We start from the raw sequence: 20,758 nt of genomic DNA, 5'->3' as shown, positions 1-20,758 counted from the left end.
ACGGGCAATTGATCAACTGCGGCGCTATCCATTGTTGAATCTCCGCTACAGCTTAACTGTTTGATTATTGGAGATTCAGATTAGTTTCCTCTGACAAAATCATAACAATAAGTGAAGTATAAACAGCCACAACCTTCCCAAATTCCCTCGATAGCCAGGTGCAAGGGTAGAGAAAAGGGCCAAAATGAATCTTTCAAAGGTAGGCTAAAAAGAATCATTTTTACTGTATTAACCTCATATTTGACCCGTCGGCCATCAGTGCTTCATAGGCCTGTTAAAACTAGGCTACATCAATGAAATGGTGTGGTGACTTTGAGGGAACATTGAGTTGATTAAATTGCAACAAATACATAAAGAACCCTTTAGATTGTGCATATTTCTCCATTTAGAGTGGTGTAGTGTCGAGTTAATGTCGCTAGTTATTGCTGTAAACAAAGGAGTCCGCTTATACTGAACTTTGATCATAAGGTTTATTCATATAACAAGATTTCAGCATAAGTTTACGGGTGTCATGATCCCCCCCGGAGAGCAGCATTTCCCAAATTGCAATGGCCGCTCTAACCTCTTCTTCGTTTAAACCCAGTATATATAATCTTCCCCAAAATATGGGTGGCTCCCTCTACTGTCCAATCCCCTGTCTACAACACACACTTCCTCTGTTCTATCTGGGGTGTCACACTAAAAACGGCTCTCTTTGAACCTAAATAAACATCCCCTCAGGTTCCACTTGAAAACATTAACAAAGTCATAATCTTAATACACTACATCCCCCCCTTTGAGACTAACTAAAAGTCTCGAAAACAAACAAAATAGGATTATGACAAGTAACAATTTATCTTATTGAGTATCTTTAACAATAAACCAAAAACATTTCCCTCTGGAGTGTAAATACCTTTCTATGAAATATGAGCAAATCTTTATGAAGTGTGAATACATTACTATGAAATATGAACAAATCTTTATGGAGTGTAAGAGCGAAAAACCTGTCTGGCAGCCTTCTTTCCAAATATCCCTCCATCAATCAAGACAGTAAAATTCTCTCACGGCCCCTCTGCCCCAGGCAACCACCTAGGTACTCCAGATCAATTCATAAATCTTTATCAATGCATTTGAAACTATGATGCAATTAAATACACATGAAAGCCCCAGCAAACAAAATACTATCCAAAAAATATCCACACTAAGGCTGGTCGACCCATCGGACCCTACAGTGGATCTCTATCCCTGCCTAGACTCCCTGTCCCTAAGCATTCACGAAATAAACAAAAACATCTAAGATCCCCACATGTATTCAATAACATCAAATATCATTCTACAAAAATTAATACCTAAGAATATGACACAAATGATGTATTACACATGCAAATATGTCTATATTTCATTGCAGACACTGGAATGTAGTCCACTACACTTCATCTCCCCCGTAGTCTCCTCTTCCAATGCATCGTCGATGATGGAATCGGAACATTTCCACACCTTCCTTGTTCCATCTCCTCCAGTCATTCTCCTTTCATATTGTCCCTTCATATTGTCCTTGTTTGAGTATTTCAATCTCTACATATTCCCCCAAATGCTTCTGGAAGAAAATAAAAGACCAAACAGTATCTTTTGCAAAACAACACATTCAAATTAAAACATCAATATCAACTAAGAATATAAAAAATGATATAAAATGATATATGAATCACATTATCCTATTTCCCCCCTTTGATTCATAACATCATACTAAAATTACACTAATATTGAAAAAAAAATTGAAAAATGATCAAATAATCAAAAAGGATATTTATCCATCAATACTCCATCCAGTCCCACTTGTCCCTCTTCATCCAGATCAGGAACAGTCAACAACGGCATCTGAGCGTTGTCTCCAGGCATCACTACTCCAACCCATCTCAATATCATAGCTTTCTCAAAGGTCAGTAACACATTACAAAAGAAAAACATCACACACAGTGCTATCAAAGCAGCTATTAAAACCTGAACCATCACTGCTCCCACTGGGCCTAACTAATCTTGCAACCAAGACTTCACTGACCATCCAGCTCCTTCAGATCTACCAAATGCATCCCTTATATTCTTCAATGCATCTATAACACTAGTGATATTATCTGAACTATCTGGAATCAAAGTATAGCTAATATTATCTGCCAAAAATGTTACACCATACCATGGAAAAAGTCCCAGTCCCCACTTCTCTCCTAGACTTATCCTCCAATGGTAGGCTTCAAGACTATGAAATGTCGCCATGTCTCTTTTCACCCTATTTCCAAACCTAGATTCAGATTTATCTGTGTCCGGTGCTACCCCTCTTTTGATGGTAAAAACCTCATATGGAAGCTTCAACGTTGACATGTAACAACATCCTGTCCATCCATAGGGTAAGAATATATATGCTTTATCACCACAAACCCATCAAATATCTCTAAAATTCCCAATAGTCACATTGCCAGGCAAAAACTGATCTTCCACCATCAAAGTCCTGCTGTTCTTACTAACGGGAACATAAAAAGTAACATATTTCTCATCTCTAACCTTATGTTCATGCTTACCCAAAGTCATCATATAATCATCACAATCTGATATTCCCATGAACATACCCTTTCCATCATATGTTTTATTAGAACAAAAACAACTTTTAGCCCTCACTGGTTTCACCTCCAATGCTTCAGGGTTCGCTGTTAACTGATTTTCCTTCCCATCTAACAAATTCACATAGGGTAATTTATTTAACCAAGAACACCTAAACCTAGGCTTAAACAAATGTTTTGACAATGACATTATTTTATCTGTTAATGATTGTTGCTGATACAACAGCCATGGCAAAGCATAAGATTGACACGTACTTGATAGAGGTTGAGCGACCGTCTCTAAAATGGAACCCCACGTGCCTGGTGCTGGAATTCTCAACAGACATGGACCCTCATGATTCCTCACTGATCTTACAGAATGAGTTAACTGTTGGAACCAAAGATTCCTACCTGCCCATTCATCTTTAATCTTCAAAACAGAAGAATCAAATCCATATGACTTCCATTTAGTTTCTCTTTTCCCTAACGAGCGGTATTGATCAGATGTATCTTCTGATGTTATGTTGAAATCAAAGAACTCATCCTGTACCTCCATGATAGTATCTTGCACTATTTCAGATGAATCTATATTCTTCTCTACCACCATCTGCTCTCCTATTTTAACCCTATCCTTACTACCATTGACAGCACTCTCCATCCGTATCATAAACTCCTGAGTCACTCTTGCTACATGCTTTAATTTGAGAAAAGTTGTTGTTGGTGTCTGTGTCATACTTCCTACATTTGTTATTGCCGTCGTACCATTAATCCCTTCCAAAGTTACCATTAAAGTAGTGGATTTAGTTGATGTATTAACACCCTTAACTACTTCTAGTGGGAAAGCCACCAATATCCTCTGTGTATTATTTACTGTTGGAGTGGCTACTGTAATATACTTCTCCTGAACTCCTTTGGTGACTGTGGAAGCTTCAACAGACTTCAACTCTTCCATTATGAGCGTCACTTTACGAATTACATAGCCTTTTAACTAATAATTCTTAACCGGAACAAATTTTAATGCTTGCACTAGATAAGTACACATATATTCTCCCTGATCTTTCTCTGTAACATTACGCAAAATAAGTGAACAATCACTCATAACCCTCTTCCACTTCATATCGTTGTACAAAATATACTTCCTTTGACTAGGGGGCACAGCTTCTACATCTGGTCCTGATAACAATACTTCTTCTCCATAATTATCTATCCATGTGGGAGGAACGTCCCCTCCCCCACTCCATCTCTCACAGCTACAAGGAAGATGAGCTGTATCACCCATCCTAACCCTAATAACAGTCTTTTCTTCTAAAATTGGTGCTGGAGCTATTGGTTCCCTTGTAATCAAATGCGATATATTTATGGCTTTAATAACTATCAATGTAGAAAGAGTTGAATTGCTTCTCACTGTTGTTTTTTATATGCTGAAGTGTTGATGTCATTGTTGTTACTTCATCCATTCTCCCTAAAGCTTTGAACTCTTCACTTGTATTTCCATCTATCACCACTAGTGTCACTACATTCACTCTCTCTTCCTACTAACATTGAAACTTAGCTTACTGTCCTAGCGTTCCTTCAACCCTAGTTCTCATAACCTTCTTAATCTAATCTTTTCTCCTAACTTTTAAAAAACCTTTTCCACTGATTTATCCACAAAATCCCTTTACCACCAATTTTTAGAATATGTGATCGGGAAGTCCCACCTGCTTCTGACTTCTTTACACACAGACTTGGCAAACGATCAAACATCGTTTAGCCTAGTTTGAAATTTCCTGGTGTAGGAATGTAACCAAGAATAACAGTCACCTCTTTTAACTTTATTTTTCAGACAGATTGTCTAATAGGCAGTCTAATAGATTGTCATCCTTCCTATGATATTATCTTTTCAAGCAAATATGATTCCCAAAAACCCTACTTTTTAAAATCTTCTACCAGACAGCCGTCTAGTGTACATCTTATTGTACAGTTCAATTTACACAATGCATCTCTTCCCAACAATGCAATAGGTATATGTTCTGATACCAGTATGTGTATTTTAATTTCTCTTTGATTTTTATAGCAGAGCTCAATTGGTTCCTTAAGAGTAATTAGCTGTTTTACTCCCTCAAATCTTTATCCTAATTAGTTAATTTTACATAGTGAGATGTTTAACCTCTTTAGGCTCAACACAGATAAAAGCTTTTCCTCTATTCCTCCTCCTAGTCCTTTTTATTTTCACTTCAATTGTTGGATTTATTTTTTTTCCCTAATCGGTGCTATCAGCTGACACCCCCCTTCGGATCTTCTAGGCACTCTAGAATCCTTGCTCCTTTAAGGGTTCACCTGGAGAACAGGTGATCTTCACTTGCTCCTTTATCTTCCTCAGAAATTTCCTCTGTTGTTTCCTCCTGGCGCATTGCACTCACAGGTAAAGTGACCAACCTGTCCACAATTATAACACTCTTCTGAAAGTTGCTGGAAGTGTAGCTGAAATCTTCCTCCTCCTTCTAAGCCTTCTCGTCCTCTTCCTCTCCAATTCTGTGTCTGTCCAGAAACTGGCTGTGGATATGGATCAACTGGTACCGCCCTTGGTGGCTGGTACAATTGCATTTGACCTTGTTCAATTGAAGCTATAGCAGTGATTGTTGATTTGATTCACTCTGATTCTTCATAACCCAAAGCTTGTTTCTTCTCCTTCTTCTTCTTCTTCTTCTTCTCCTTCCCCAGTTGTATTTGATCAAGTTTTCTGAGAGTTTCTTGGTCCTGCTCTTTCTTGTTGTTGACATATCAGTATTCTTCAAAAGGTTATATTCTAAGTTCTGTCCTCGAAATATCATCTTCCATCATCTTCTTACTTTATCTTCAGCTTCTTGAGTTGTTCCTCCAGTTGTGTTACTTCTTCTAAACTATTCGCTTTATCCAGGCATGATACGCATCGGTCTATATCTCTTTCTATTTCTTCTTTGCTAATCATTGTTGGATAAAATCCTCTTGAATATGAAGCACCTTTAATCTCCAAATCTTCATCGCTTTCTCCATCTTCACCTTCCATCAGAGATCAAATCTCTTGTATCCTTCTTCCTTCAACGTCCATCAGAGATCAAATCTCTAGTATCCTTCTTCTTTCCTCTCTTGCCAACTTCCTTCTGATCACAGAGTCATATCCACCCATGATCTCTTCTCAATCACTCTGATCATCATCATCAGCATCATCATCTTCAAGTTCCATCTTCCTTAACCTCACTCTTCTCTTCCAGACATCTCATTTTCTTCCTTTTGGAGTTTTCTTTTATCTTTATGGTCGTTTCTGCTTCTCCTCTCTCTATTATTCAATCACTTTCATCATGTTGATGACGTCAGGGTTAAGATTCCCTCTACTAGCTATGGTTGTTCAATGTCAGGCCAACTTTTGTTCCCTTTTCCAGACAACCTTTAGTTAATGGTATTGCAATGTTTACTATTTTCAACTATATCAACAGGTGTAATTACCTTCATAGTCCTTATATCCTTTTTCCCCATCGTAACAACTATTTTATATTCCTTTAATGTGCATTTTTTTTATTTTTTTTATCCAAATAATAAAAATTAATGAATAAAAATATGAATATTCAAAAATAATTAATTAAAACAATTTGTTTCTCCAATTAAACAATTACTCAATACATTTATGAATAATAAAAATAATGTTTTATTTCTATTTCCTATTTTACTAATTTATCAATTAGTGGCTATCTTACCCCTCCTGATTGAAGGTGGTATGTATAATATCTATAATCCAGCAACACTACAGTACTCATAAATCCCATTGCTTAATAAGCATCCAATTATCTTAATTTTACAGAATAATGTCAGTACTCGATTTACAACAGAACTGTAATCAAACCAACTCATGCACAGAAACTCCAAAATGCAAATTTTATTCAATCAGTATTTTGCCAAGTCTTTGTGAAATTGTCATAACATGAAATATCCTGTAGGGGAAGATTTTGTAAACAGAACAGCACTAGCCTGATTTTGACTCGATCCTCTGTCGCGTCACCCCTTGTCACGTGATGTACACGTCAGCACCTCCTCTCTTTCTCTCTCTCTCGTCCCATCGCCTCTCATATGACAAAAGAACAGAGAAACAGACAAGAATTTTAGCAGTTTATGCAGTCACTGAGCCACTTCAACCATTCAATATTCCTCCGTTCACATTCGCTCTAAGAATTAACTCAGGAATCGCATAAACAGCTCAATAAAATTTTTATTTTATTTATTTATTTAATTATTTTTAATCCGTCAACATATCTCTCTCATTTATCAATTCAATATGTCTCAAGAAACCAGTTTCATCGTCAAACAGCCGATGTAACAACTAGAACATTCCATTCGTGTTCAAATCTCTCCTCTTTGTTCCTTCGTCTGTGTCTCCCCACAGCACCGTGTATCAGAGGCATATTCTCCCTATGTCACTCTAGTGTCGTAAAATCACACGCATGCGCAGTACATTCATCAATACGATTTCACCGTGGAAGGGAGCTTCTCAGCTCTCTCCCCAACCCAAACAGACAGTTAACAGTCCCGCTGTAACTCCGTTTTCTCCTCATAGTCAAACAACATTTAACAGAGCTCACAAAGCATAGAACTTAAATTCTACACACACAAACATAATTTAAGAGGCTTTATTCCATCGCAATGGCCCTCTAAGGTCACATATTAGCATGTAGCATAATTAGCATTAGCATTTAGCATTAGCATGTATGTAACATGTGGCATGTAACAATGTAACCTACATTGCGCCTTAAATTCCTTTTTCCTTTGTCCCTAAATTTATGCTGCCGTGAGTTCTGGATATTCTATGAGAGGTTCCCCCAAACATATACCCCGTCGGATACAAGATGAGCAGTAACTTGCAATAGAATTTATAACCACTCCCCAGTCCCAGACTGACCCAAAACACATAATGCGTTAGAGGATTTTCGGCCCATCCTAAGATCGCCTCCCTGAGGTCTTTACCAGATTCGCAATGCCCTAATGTGTATACGTATCTCTGCCTTGTATATCTGCCTTGTATATCTGCCTTATTCACTACCATCGATTGCTCTAGAATTCCTATTCAAGCCTATTTCTATAGACACTCCCCCCTATTTGCGCCGTTTACCAGTGCAAACAAAATTTAGAATATTTATAACAGACCCTTAATCGACAGCAACAAAACCACATCAGCACACACAAGTAATTTACACGGTACATCTCCCCAGCGCACACACCCATAAGCCAGTGAACCAACTAGCGGCCAACATTTGTGAGGAATCTCACCTTATAAGCCGGCTTGAGCGGGAGTCACCTCGGGGCTCATGAATGGAAAACAAGAAAGATGCAGACCGATCCTGTTCGTGACGCCATTTGTAGTGTCGAGTTAATGTCGCTAGTTATTGCTGTAAACAAAGGAGTCCGCTTATACTGAACTTTGATCATAAGGTTTATTCATATCACAAGATTTCAGCATAAGTTTACGGGTGTCATGATCCCCCCGGAGAGCAGCATTTCCCAAATTGCAATGGCCGCTCTAACCTCTTCTTCGTTTAAACCCAGTATATATAATCTTCCCCAAAATATGGGTGGCTCCCTCTACTGTCCAATCCCCTGTCTACAACACACACTTCCTCTGTTCTATCTGGGGTGTCACACTAAAAACGGCTCTCTTTGAACCTAAATAAACATCCCCTCAGGTTATGACTTTGTTAAAACATTAACAAAGTCATAATCTTAATACACTACAGTGGTATAATCATGTCAGATTTTATTTAATGGTATTACCGTAATTTTCGGACTATATAAACCGCGCCTTTTTTCCCATTTTTCGGCCCTGCGGCTTATAATACGGTGCGGCTAATCTATGGATTTTTACAGATAACAGCCACTAGAAGACCTCCTAAATCTATGGATTTTACAGGTTACAGTCCACCAACTTTAACTCTATGGGCTCTATGATCGGTCCGCGCCCCCCACCTTTAAGCGGCGGGCTCCAGCAGGAAAAGCTGGAGGCCGGAAAAGAGTGAGGCAGGTAGCGCGCAAAAGTAAAAGTGGAACCGAGAGTGTATACGAGAGACAGAACGAGAGACAGAACGAGAGCAAGACAGACAGACATTACGAGAGCGAGACAGTTTGTGCAAAGGAAGTTGGTTGAGTTCGTTGGTTTTGAGAGCGACAACGAAGGAGAGAGGAGAGTGGCTGACGAAGCCACCCTGAGCCTGTTCGTTTCCGACACAGAAGATGAGGACTTTGGTGGTTTTAGTATGCAGTTAGAAGACGGAGATGAGGATTAATGACTTGACTTTTCTGGTTACAGCCGTGTACTGCACCTTAGCCTAAAAGATGAAGATGAGAATTAATGACTTTTCTGGTAGGCTGATTACCGTATATTTTAAGCAGCCGTGTTAATATAATAAATAATAATATGCCATTTAGCAGACGCTTTTATCCAAAGCGACTTACAGTCATGCGTGCATAAATTTTTTTGTGTATGGGTGGTCCCGGGGATCGAACCCACTACCTTGGTGTTACAAGCGCCGTGCTCTACCAGCTGAGCTACAGAGGACCAACTTTAAGCTTACGCGCTTACTGTCGTGTTACAGGCACTTTATTTTGCACTTTAAAAAAAACACATTTAATTTAGCCGTTGATATTGCCTCGTCAAGCGCTGCAAGCTTAGTTTTTTGTTATGGTATTGCATTTACATTTACATTTACGTCATTTAGCAGACGCTCTTATCCAGAGCGACTTACAAATAGGTGCATTCACCTTATAGCCAGTGGGATAACCACTTTACAATGTGGGGGGGGGGGGGGGGAGTAGAAGGATTACTTTATCCTATCCCAGGTATTCCTTAATGGGGTTTCAAATGTCTCCGGAAGGTGGTGAGTGACACCGCTGTCCTGGCGTCGTGAGGGAGCTTGTTCCACCATTGGGGTGCCAGAGCAGCGAACAGTTTTGACTGGGCTGAGCGGGAACTATGCTTCCGCAGAGGTAGGGGAGCCAGCAGGCCAGAGGTGGATGAACGCAGTGCCCTCGTTTGGGTGTAGGGACTGATCAGAGCCTGAAGGTACGGAGGTGCCGTTCCCCTCACAGCTCCGTAGGCAAGCACCATGGACTTGTAGCAGATGCGAGCTTCATGGTACTACTGTAGGCTATAATGTAGATAAATATTCAAAGATGTGCACACTTTTTCAAGGTTTTTCAAAAATAACCAAAGTTAAGTGGTTAAATGATTGTGACGCTATTAACTAATTTTGCTGGGGAACCCCTAGCACTCCCTCAAGGAATACTGGTTGAAAACCACTGCTGTAGATCACTGCCAGTATGTGCGCTGTTTGTGTGTCTGAAACGCTATGTGATACAGTACAGTTTACACAGAACAGTATATGTTCTGTACCTACTATTAAACTAAATGGTAACACTTGAATACGTTATGCAAATATGCAACTTGTTTGTTGAAATTTTAATAAATGGGAGCTTCCTCAAGCAGCCATCTCTTTCCCGACAATCCCCTCTGTGCACGAACCCTTACATATGGTAATTAAACATTAAAACACCTGCGGCTTATAGTCCAGTGCGGCTTATATATGTACACATCATTCAATTTAGCTGCTGCGGCTTATACTCCGGTGCGCCTTATAGTGCGGAAAATACGGTATATGCTTTTAAATAGCACTTTCGGTTTGAACGGGAATACCGCGAAGCCCTCAGGAAGGAAAATTGGTAGATTATCTGGAAAATATATGGCCAATGAGGCCTATGCCTACCCTCCTCCCCCAGCCAATGGGATGAACTCCGCGGGACCACCACCCGAGTACTCCTACCAGGTACGAACGAGACATGGAGACAACTGTTCGTTTGACGAGCAATAAAATACCCAAGAATAAAACTATATACAAGGAGTACCAGTTCCAGATCAGTGTGCAGGGTTACAAGGTATTTGAGGTAGATATTTGTACCCATTAGCTCTTCCTGGGGTCCAACAAAATTAATTTTTAAAACATTACAATACATTCATTACAGAATTCACAACATAAAGTGTGTGCCCTCAGGCCCATAATCCACTATCACATATCTACAACACAAAATCCATGTGTACGTGTGTGTATAGAGCGTATGTTATCATGTGTGTATATGCATGTGTCTGTGCCTATGTTTGTGTTGCTTCACAATCCCCGCTGTTCCATAAGGTGTATTTTTATACATATTTTAAATTTGATTCTACTGCTTGCATCAGTTACCTGATGTGGAATAGATTTCCATGTAGTCATTGCTCTATGTAGTCCTGTGCGCCTCCCATAGTCTGTTCTGGACTTGGGGACTGTGAAGAGACCTCTGGTGGCAAGGTTGATAGATGTAGCTGGTAAATTCGCTCTGGCTATCTACTCCGATTTCAGAGAACTCTCGTCTGAGTGTGCCAGAGTGCATAATAACTGACGAAATTACGAACGCTCAACACCCATGGAATATGGCCGGTGTCAGTAGACGTTTGCAAAAAAACATAAATTGTTGCCAGCAGCACAGTTGCAGTCACCAACGCTCTGGAAAACATAAAACCATCCTAACCAGCTCTGCTAGGGCGAGTAAAATGGTCAGAGTGAGCTGTTCTCTCATTTGTGTCTGGAAGTAGCTAGCAAGCTAGCCAACATTAGCCAGTTAGATTGACTCCTGTTGTTATGACAGAACGCTCGGATCATACCTTAAAGAGATGGGTGGGGCTAAAGCTTGAGAGGGTGTGAACGATGCTGAATGGGTGTAGACAAAGAAGAGGTCTCCATTAGTTGTACCAAAACATTCAAAGGCAATTTTCTCATAAGTTAGGTTTACCAATTTTCAACGCAGAATACATTTCTAATTTTTCCTCAACTGTAGCGTATGATACATCATTTTCTAGCTCTGAGTCTCTACTTTTATCCAATGTAAAAAACACAATTTCAAATTTTGCTACAAAATATTTTTTTTATCAACTTTCATTTTGAGCTACTACAATGAGTTTCAACCGTATTTGTTGTTCAGATTTGCTAACACCTGTCAATGTAGGTAGGGGAAGGGGTGTGTTGGGGTTACCTATTCCTTTCCCAACTGGTAGTCCTAGTGTGTGTGGTGATGTCAATGGTAGTGAAATTGCAGGGGAAGTTCCTTTAGTCAGTGGGGGCAATGCAGCTTCTCATGGTCATCATGCAGTCAACTCACCTAGGCCCCAGGTTGTTAGCACCTCCACTCCTAACCCCAATGACGATGCAGTGCTAATAGGCCAGATGAGTACCATAGTCCAACAGATAGGACAGCAGCTAGCTGATAGCATTATCTGGCACTTCAGTTCTAGTAGCCACTAGCCAAAGTGAACCAAGACACAGACCTGACCCTCCAGTTAGCCAAGTTCTAGACTTCTCCCAAGTCCAAGTAGTTGCCCAAAGAAAAGTCAAAGAACCACCTTCCTTTAGAGGGGAGAGATAAGACACAATTCCATTTGATGAATGGGAAGAGGCCATGAGAAACTTTATTAAAAAGGGACACATGAAAATAGAGGAACAGGCCAGAGAGATTCTCATCCATCTCAAGGGAAGAGCAGAAGATGTAGTCTCAATCGGAATCAGGAATAGTGGCATTCTAGCTAACCCAGATGCCATCTATAGTCTCCTCAGGAAGCATTTCAGCTGCAGTCAATACCAGTGGAGGCTCTTCAGAGGAAGAAGGGGAGGGCCATCCTCCTCAGTGAATTTCATGAAAATTAAAATGGTAAAACATTAAAAAAGTGATCCTTTTTACATAAAAATATGCTAAATATAATCACATCACCAAATAACTGATTAAAACACAGTATTTTGCAAAGGTCTACAGTAGCCTCAACAGCACTATGTAGGGTAGCACCATGGTGAAGCCGGAGGACAGCTAGCTTCCGTCCTCCACTGGGTACATTGACAAAACCTAGGAGGCTCATAGTTCTCACCCCCTTCCGTAGAGTTACACAGTTATTATGACAAATTCCGAAGGACGTCCTCCAGCCTATCAAAGCTCCTGCAGCATGAACTAACATGTTGTTCATCCAAAGTGATCCTTTTTAGATAAAAGAGAAATAGAGAGAGAGAGATTTCATCATTTCTTTTTCACTTTCACTTACTTAGCTAGGAAATGCAGCTTGCTAGTTTAGCATACTGAAACACCCTGCTCAAACAGAGGGATGCTATGTTAGCTAGGTGGCTATGACTTTCCAACACAACACTGGAACTCTTCCAAGTCAAGATAAGCTTTTGGTATAACTAATTTATTGCCACTGGGGCCTGCCGGTGTAACTGCTTACTGACTGACTAATGTTACTGCATGATTGTAGCGGGTTTACTAATGCGATAGTTCTATTAGCTATGCTGACTATGACGTTACTTTAGCTAATATGGGGACAACAATGTAGGCTGGGTTTAGCGGTTTGGCTTGGAAAGGTTTCTTCGCCTGGTCACATACAGCTGATGTGTTGTGCATTGAAGTCCACATGCAAAGGGAAGAGAAGGAATACAACGTGTCTGTTATGAAAGTGAACTCTGTTTACGTGTTATCAGGGGTGTATTCATTCCGCCGATTCTGTTGAAAATGGTTTCATAAACGGACGCAAACGTAACAAAACGGGGATAAACAATTTGTCCAATAGAAACTCTAGTTTGCAACTGTTGGACTAATGATTACACCCTATATCAGCTAGATGCAGGCAAGAGTGTGTAAGGCGGTATTGGATGTCACTCTCTGTCACCTCAAATTTGTCTCTCGACATGTGTGCACCTACGTTGTAAACTTTCATTCATAGACTAGGTTGTAGCAAACACATGATGGGTATAGGAAAAATGTGAGTATCATGTGGTAGCCTAAACCTATCGCTGTTAAAATGAACTGGATGAACTGAATATGAATGAGAGTCATCCAATATGCTGTAATATAAATAAGACCATGGTCATAAAAAAAAAAAAAATCCTCCCTCATCTTAAACAGCACTGACCGCCACTGGTCAATACTCATATACCCAAAGAACAGGAGGACCCATATGAATACTGGCTAAGACTGAACCGTGCAGCAGACACTGCTACAGAAGGCCTGAAGGAACAGGGTAAGGCAAATGAGGATCTTAGCACGGACATCACACGCATGTTCATCAGGATTTGCCCGAGCAAAGAACTATCCTTCACGTTCAGAGCCAAAACAATTGACAAGTGGTCTGCACATGAAGTACACGATGTGTTAAATGACTACTATGCAGAGATGCGCTTCAAAGCCACTGCAAAAGTACACAGAGAAACAAGTGAGAGAATCACAGTGAACGGAGTTGAGGTCACTTCCACTTCAGTCCCATCCGCAGATATACAGGAGCCACAGCAACTTAAGAGCTCAGATCACTCTGCTCTAGAGAGAGTAATTGATATGCTAGAGAAGGTCTTTGCTGCATGGCTCTAGCCCAGCTCAGAACTCAGGGAAACTGACTGCTAGTAATCTACCCAAGATTAAAGGCCTGAATACCATATTATGTGTGCAAAGATTACACTCACTCTGCACTCTCTCATTGCGGTGAGAATAGACTGTGTTTTTAGTGTCATTCAGCTCACCATTCTAGATGCAACTGTCCGGAGACGAAAATAACCACAATTCAGATGGAGCAGGGAAACCAACCGGTCTGTGCGTAGGGGAGGACATTGCAGATCATGAGAGTAAACCTCCCAACACCACCACTGATGATATGGAAGATTGTGAGTCCCTGTACAAGCTTTACAGCAATAGTATCCCTGACAACAAAACTGTCATTTTTCAAATGGCACACAGAATTCCAAGAACTGACTGTTTATTTCTCACACCTGTCTATTCGGCTGATTATGTTTTTATTGTTGGCTGTGGCGGTCATCATGTTACCCCTATAGCAATGTATGATCTTGACGTCACAGTTTACGGATGTAAAATTATAATTCCTGCACTAGTCGTGCCAGGCCAAGCTGATGAGATGATACTGGGCAGCAATGCCATCAAGAAACTGATAAAGCTACTGAAAGAAACTGACGGTTAGTGGAGACTCTTGTCCATGCCCGACAACAATTAAAGTGATGAAAACTGTCAGTTTATGTGACTTCTTCCCAATTCAGAAAGATGGAGAGACGAGACTGTGCCTGAAAGAGTAGGTACGGTCAAGCTCAAGCAAAAGGTGACATTACAGCCACAGAGTGAACATCTTTTTTGGGGCAAGTTACCTGCGTCCGCAGTTAAATCAGTAGGTAGTACAGTGATTGTTAGTCTATTGTTAGTCTCTTACTAAGGAAGTCTCGAGGTTTTGTTCGCCTGAGGTAAAGTATATTATGATAAGCTGTAGACCACACTATTTACCAAGAGAGTTTTCATCTATATTTTTCATAGCTGTCTATTTACCACCACAAACCAATGCTGGCATTAAGATTGCACTGAATGAGCTGTATAAGGTCATAAGTCAACAGGAAAACGCTCATCCAGAGGCAGCGCTCCTAGTGGCCGGGGACTTTAATGCAGGGATACTTAAATTTGTTCTACATAATTTCTACCAGCATGTTAAATGTGCAACCAGAGGAAAAAAAACTCTAGACCACCTTTACTCCACACACAGAGATGCAAACAAAGCTCTCCCTCGCCCTCCATTTGGCAAATCTGACCATAACTCTATCCTCCTGATTCCTGCTTATAAGCAAAAACTAAAGCAGGAAGCACCAGTGACTCGGTTAATAAAAAAGTGGTCAGATGACGCAGATGCTAAGCTACAGGACTGTTTTGCTAGCACAGACTGGAACATGTTCCGGGATTCTTCAGATAGTATTGAGGAGTACACCACATCAGTCACTGGCTTCATCAATAAGTGCATCGATGATGTCGTTCCCACAGTGACCGTACGTACATACCCATTTTTACATTTCACATTTTTAGTCATTTAGCAGACACTCTTATCCAGAGCGACTTACAGGAGCAATTAGGGTTAAGTGCCTTGCTCAAGGGCACATCGACAGATTTTTCACCTAGTCGGCTCTGGGATTAGAACCAGCGACCTTTCGGTTACTGGCACAACGCTCTTACCCACTAAGCTACCTACCCCAACCAGAAGCCATGGAAACATCCGCACTGAGCTAAAGAGTAGAGCTGCCGCTTTCAAGGAGCGGGACTCTAACCCGGACGCTTATAAGAAATCCCGCTATGCCCTCCGACGAACCATCAAACAGGCAAAGAGTCAATACAGGACTAAGATTGAATCGTACTACACCAGCTCTGACGCTCGTCGGATGTGGCAGGGCTTGAAAACTATTACAGACTACAAAGGGAAGCACAGCAGCGAGCTGCCCAGTGACACAAGACTTCAAGACGAGCTAAACCACTTTTATGCTCGCTTTGAAGCAAGCAACACTGAAGCATGCATGAGAGCACCAGCTGTTCCGGATGACTTTGTGATCACGCTCTCCGTAGCCGATGTGAGTAAGACTTTTAAGCAGGTCAACATTCACAAGGCCGCAGGGCCAGACGGATTACCAGGACGTGTACTCCGAGCATGTGCTGACCAACTGGCAAGTGTCTTCACTGACATTTTCAACATGTCCCTGACTGAGTCTGTAATACCAACATGTTTCAAGCAGAACACCATAGTCCCCGTGCCCAAGGACACTAAGATAACCTGCCTAAATGACTACCGACCCGTAGCACTGACGTCTGTAGCCATGAAGTGCTTTGAAAGGCTGGTCATGGCTCACATCAACACCATTATCCCAGAAACCCTAGAACCACTCCAATTTGCATACCGCCCCAAAATATCCACAGAAGATGCAATCTCTATTGCACTCCACACTGCCCTTTCCCACCTGGACAAGAGGAACACCTACGTGAGAATGCTATTCATTGACTACAGCTCAGCATTCAACACCATAGTGCCCTCAAAGCTCATCACTAAGCTAAGGATCCTGGGACTAAACACCTCCCTCTGCAACAGGTTCCTGGACTTCCTGACGGCCGCCCCCAGTTGGTAAGGGTAGGTAACAACACATCTGCCATACTGATCCTCAACACGGGGGCCCCTCAAGGGTGCGTGCTCAGTTCCCTCCTGTACTCCCTGTTCACCCATGACTGCATGGCCAGGCATGACTCCAACACCATCTTAAGTTTGCCGACGACACAACAGTGGTAAGCCTGATCACTGACAATGATGAGACAGCCTATAGGGAGGAGGTCAGAGACCTGGCCGTGTGGTGCCAGGATAACAACCTCTCCCTCAACGTGACCAAGACAAAGGAGATGATTGTGGACTACAGGAAAGAAAAGAGGACTGAGCACGCCCCCATTCTCATCGACAGGGCTGTAGTGGAACAGGTTGAGAGCTTCAAGTTCCTTGGTGTCCACATCACCAACGAACTATCATGGTCCAAACACACCAAGACAGTCGTGAAGAGGGCACGACAAAGCCTATTCCCCCTCAGGAGACTGAAAAGATTTGGCATGGGTCCTCAGATCCTTAAAAAATTCTACAGCTGCACCATCGAGAGCATCCTGACTGGTTGCATCACTCCTGGTATGGCATCTGCTTGGCCTCCGACCGCAAGGCACTACAGAGGGTAGTGCGTACGGTCCAGTACATCACTGGGGCCAAGCTTCCTGCCATCCAGGACCTCTATACCAGGCGGTGTCAGAGGAAGGCCCTCAAAATTGTCAAAGACTCCAGCCACTCTAGTCATAGACTGTTCTCTCTGCTACCGCACGGCAAGCGGTACCGGAGTGCCAAGTCTAGGTCCAAAAGACTTCTCAACAGCTTCTACCCCCAAGCCATAAGACTCCTGAACAGCTAATCATGGCTACCCGGACGATTTGCACTATCCCCACAATCCCCCTTTTCACACCCACTGGGTGTGAACCCAAAATAAGAAAAACACAGGGTGTCATTCATTAAAATACAATACAAACAAAATGGTTAACTTGAATTATAAGTCATAAAACACAGGATTGATAGAACACAAAACACAAGAATATTAAAACATAAAACACAAACGGGGAAGTACATTTTGACTCCCTTTTGACACCCTCTAGGGTGTGCTTCAAAAAATGTGAAAGGGAAAATTTAGGATTCCCTCTGTTGACACCATTTATGGTGTTTTTTTTAAGCAATCCATGAATCATCCAGCTTGGTCTCAGAGTCAGTAGCAGAGTCATCCGCATCATCCTGGGCCGGTAACAACAGCATCATACCTGACACCTGCACCATTCCTACCACTGACTTCCTGAGACAGGGGATGATGCAAGCAACACAACACATTAACAGCAAAAACACAATTACTAGGGTCAGAAATCCAGTAACCACCATAGAAGAATACTTACCGAACCAGTCACTCAACCAGGAGAACAGCCCACTCCAGCTATGCTCCTCATTTCTGCTGACAACTTATCCAGGCCAACAAGGGCCTTTGTGATGCTCCCGTTGTTAGGAATAAACGTACAGCATTGTTCCCCAAACATCTTACACACACCCCCCTGGTTAGCAAGCATCATATCAAGTGCTAGTCTATTTTGCCTAAACACCCTAGAGGTGGCCTCTAATTGTTCGGACATTCCAGTCAGGGCAGTGCGTGTGTAGTTAAAAAATCGCTGTTGGTTATAATAGATGTAATTTATCCAAGATCGCTGTTTAGCAGCATCTATGGCAGGACCTATGATTGGCAACAAATGCCACAACCCATCATTCCTGTTGAGTGCCTGGAACTGTAATGGTACTCCCACAGGCACCCCCAACAGGTTAGAGTGGATCTCCTCTCCTGCTGACCATGGGGCACTACGTCTCCCCCGCCTCATTCTCTCTCTCTCTCTGGGGCTAGCTGGGCGATCCCCAAAAGTTGGTCTGAGGAAACATCAATAATGGTCAGAGGTACAATCAAACTGGCTAATGCACACGTGCCCTGCCAGTCCCCCTTTAGAATCGGTGTTAGTTTTCTATTTGGCCCACAGATCCACCACACATCAGCCACCCCCTTTGTCTGGGTTTTACCCTCTACTGGCCAAGTGCTGTTCAAAGTTACATTCACAGCACAGTCCCCTGATGGTAGCCTACCATAGTTAACACCCTTACCTGTTCCAGTAATGCAACTGTAATTACCTCCATAAGCCTGAACTCCCGCAGGTGCCTTTTGTGGGGGAACCTCAAGGAAAATCAAACTTAGGGCTTTGCACAGGGTGGTGTTTGGCAGTGAATGGTAGAACTCTTCCAATATGCACTGCCATCCTTCCCCTTCTCCTAAGGCGAATGGGTGGGTTGCCAACCCAGGTCTTGCATGCCCACAGATAACACAATTCTGCCTGACCAGTGTCCTAGTCGTATACCTCATGTATGCCAACCACATATTTTCTTTCCCTTCATAGCCAGTTTCTGTCCCCAATTGGTCGCTGTCCGTTATATCCCTAACATTAATCACCTGAACGGGGTTTGGTACCTTAGTGGGTTGAAGCTGAGCTGGTCCTGGAGTGGTGATGTGGTTCAAATGGGTCTGTCTCTCCCCAGCTGCAGGTTTGGGTGTGACCGCGATGGTGAACATATCCATGGTGTCTGGTCCGGATCGTACTGCTGCTAAGGTGTACACACTTGCGTCTGTGAGTTTAATGTCTTGGATGGTTAGTAGGATTTCATCACCTTTACATGCACCCCCTTTTGACCCCTGCACACCCCTTATCATTGAAAACCTAGCTGCTTTAGAAGCATCTCCTAATACATATGGATAGCCTCTACGCCATTCCCAGAAGGTGCCAACATTTGTGATCATATAGTCCCAATATGGACACCACTTTCCCTCACACAGATAAGTACCTCTCTTTAACACATGGGGATACATTTTGTTACAGTTTTCCTTCTGGTTCCAATTGCAACCAGTGTCCCCAATTCCACTAGCCCTATTCCTCCATGACCAGATCTTACATAGTTCTAGGGACATCACTTGAGATTCCCCTTCCTGTAAGGTAATGACTATATTATGATACTGACTGGAAGTCACTGTTCCCCATAGGGCCAGCCCCGCTACTAACCATAACATCCTCCCCTTCTGCAGCCAAGTCCTGTTGTACTTGATCTAGAGTTCTTCCTGGAATTATATCTTTGGCACAATGTGTTCTGTGGTACCACACGTCCTTCTTGCTCGTGTTCACCCGCAACGAGTGACTTGATACCTCTTTTACCTGGAAGGGCCCTTCCCACCTTGGCTCCGTCCACTTCCTGGAATGCACCTTTACTCTCACCCAGAATAGTTACAACAATAGTTTTCCATTTACCAAATATGTTATCAGACCAACCGTTTATGGAGCTATCAATACCAGAGTTCTCAGCCAGTTCGTTCACCAACGTGGTGACTCCCTGAAGCGCTTTGGTCACGGACCCGTCCGGTGCTGTGTTGTTGGAGATGAAAGTACAGCACATAGATCCAAACAGAACACAAACTCCGTCCCGCTCAGCCAAAAGCATATCTAAAGCTATTCTATTCTGCCATGTCATTAAGCTAGTTGCTGCTGTCTGATCAGCTAATCCCTTTATTGCATCACAAGTGTGGTTTATAAATCTTTGCTGGTTATAGTAAATATAATTTATCCAATCTACATTTTTATTAATTGTTGACCACCAGAAAAGACTTGATTCAAACCCAGCTGCGATCTGATTCCTAGCTTTGAATTGTTCTGGAACCCCTCGAGGTACTCCTATCCCATCAATATATTGAGATTAGTCATGGTCTCTTTAGTTGTGATATTCTCTGTGTGGGAGCAGGAACTAAGATGCCCTACCCTGTATCCTATCTTATTAGTCCTATAAAAACAATAAGAATCCCCTGTGACTTCAAACGGAGGCAACCTAGGTCGGGGTGACTTTGTTGTCGGGGGATACAGATAGTGCAAGTTACTACAAGACTCTTTCACCACATTCCCAGGTGGCTTGCATGGAGGATAAACCTGACAGAGAGTCAAAGCCTGTCAAGGGGAACGGAGTAGTTGTTAACCTTGGTTTGGCTGTCCCACAGGCATAACAGTCCTCTTTAGACATAGTTCTTGCCGTAAACTGAACCCATTCCAACCACAGGTCAAGATTTCTACACCCCGTCTCCACCTGTCCTACTTTCTTCAGGTCTATAGTTTGCACTATCTTCACCACAGCCCCGGTCTCACTACCTCCCTCAGAGAGGTTTACTCTATAGGGT

The sequence above is a fragment of the Coregonus lavaretus genome (assembly GCF_964263955.1).
Source record: "Coregonus lavaretus genome assembly, contig: HAP1_SCAFFOLD_318, whole genome shotgun sequence".
Classification (NCBI taxonomy): domain Eukaryota; kingdom Metazoa; phylum Chordata; class Actinopteri; order Salmoniformes; family Salmonidae; genus Coregonus; species Coregonus lavaretus.
Note: the sequence above shows the minus strand (reverse complement) of the source record.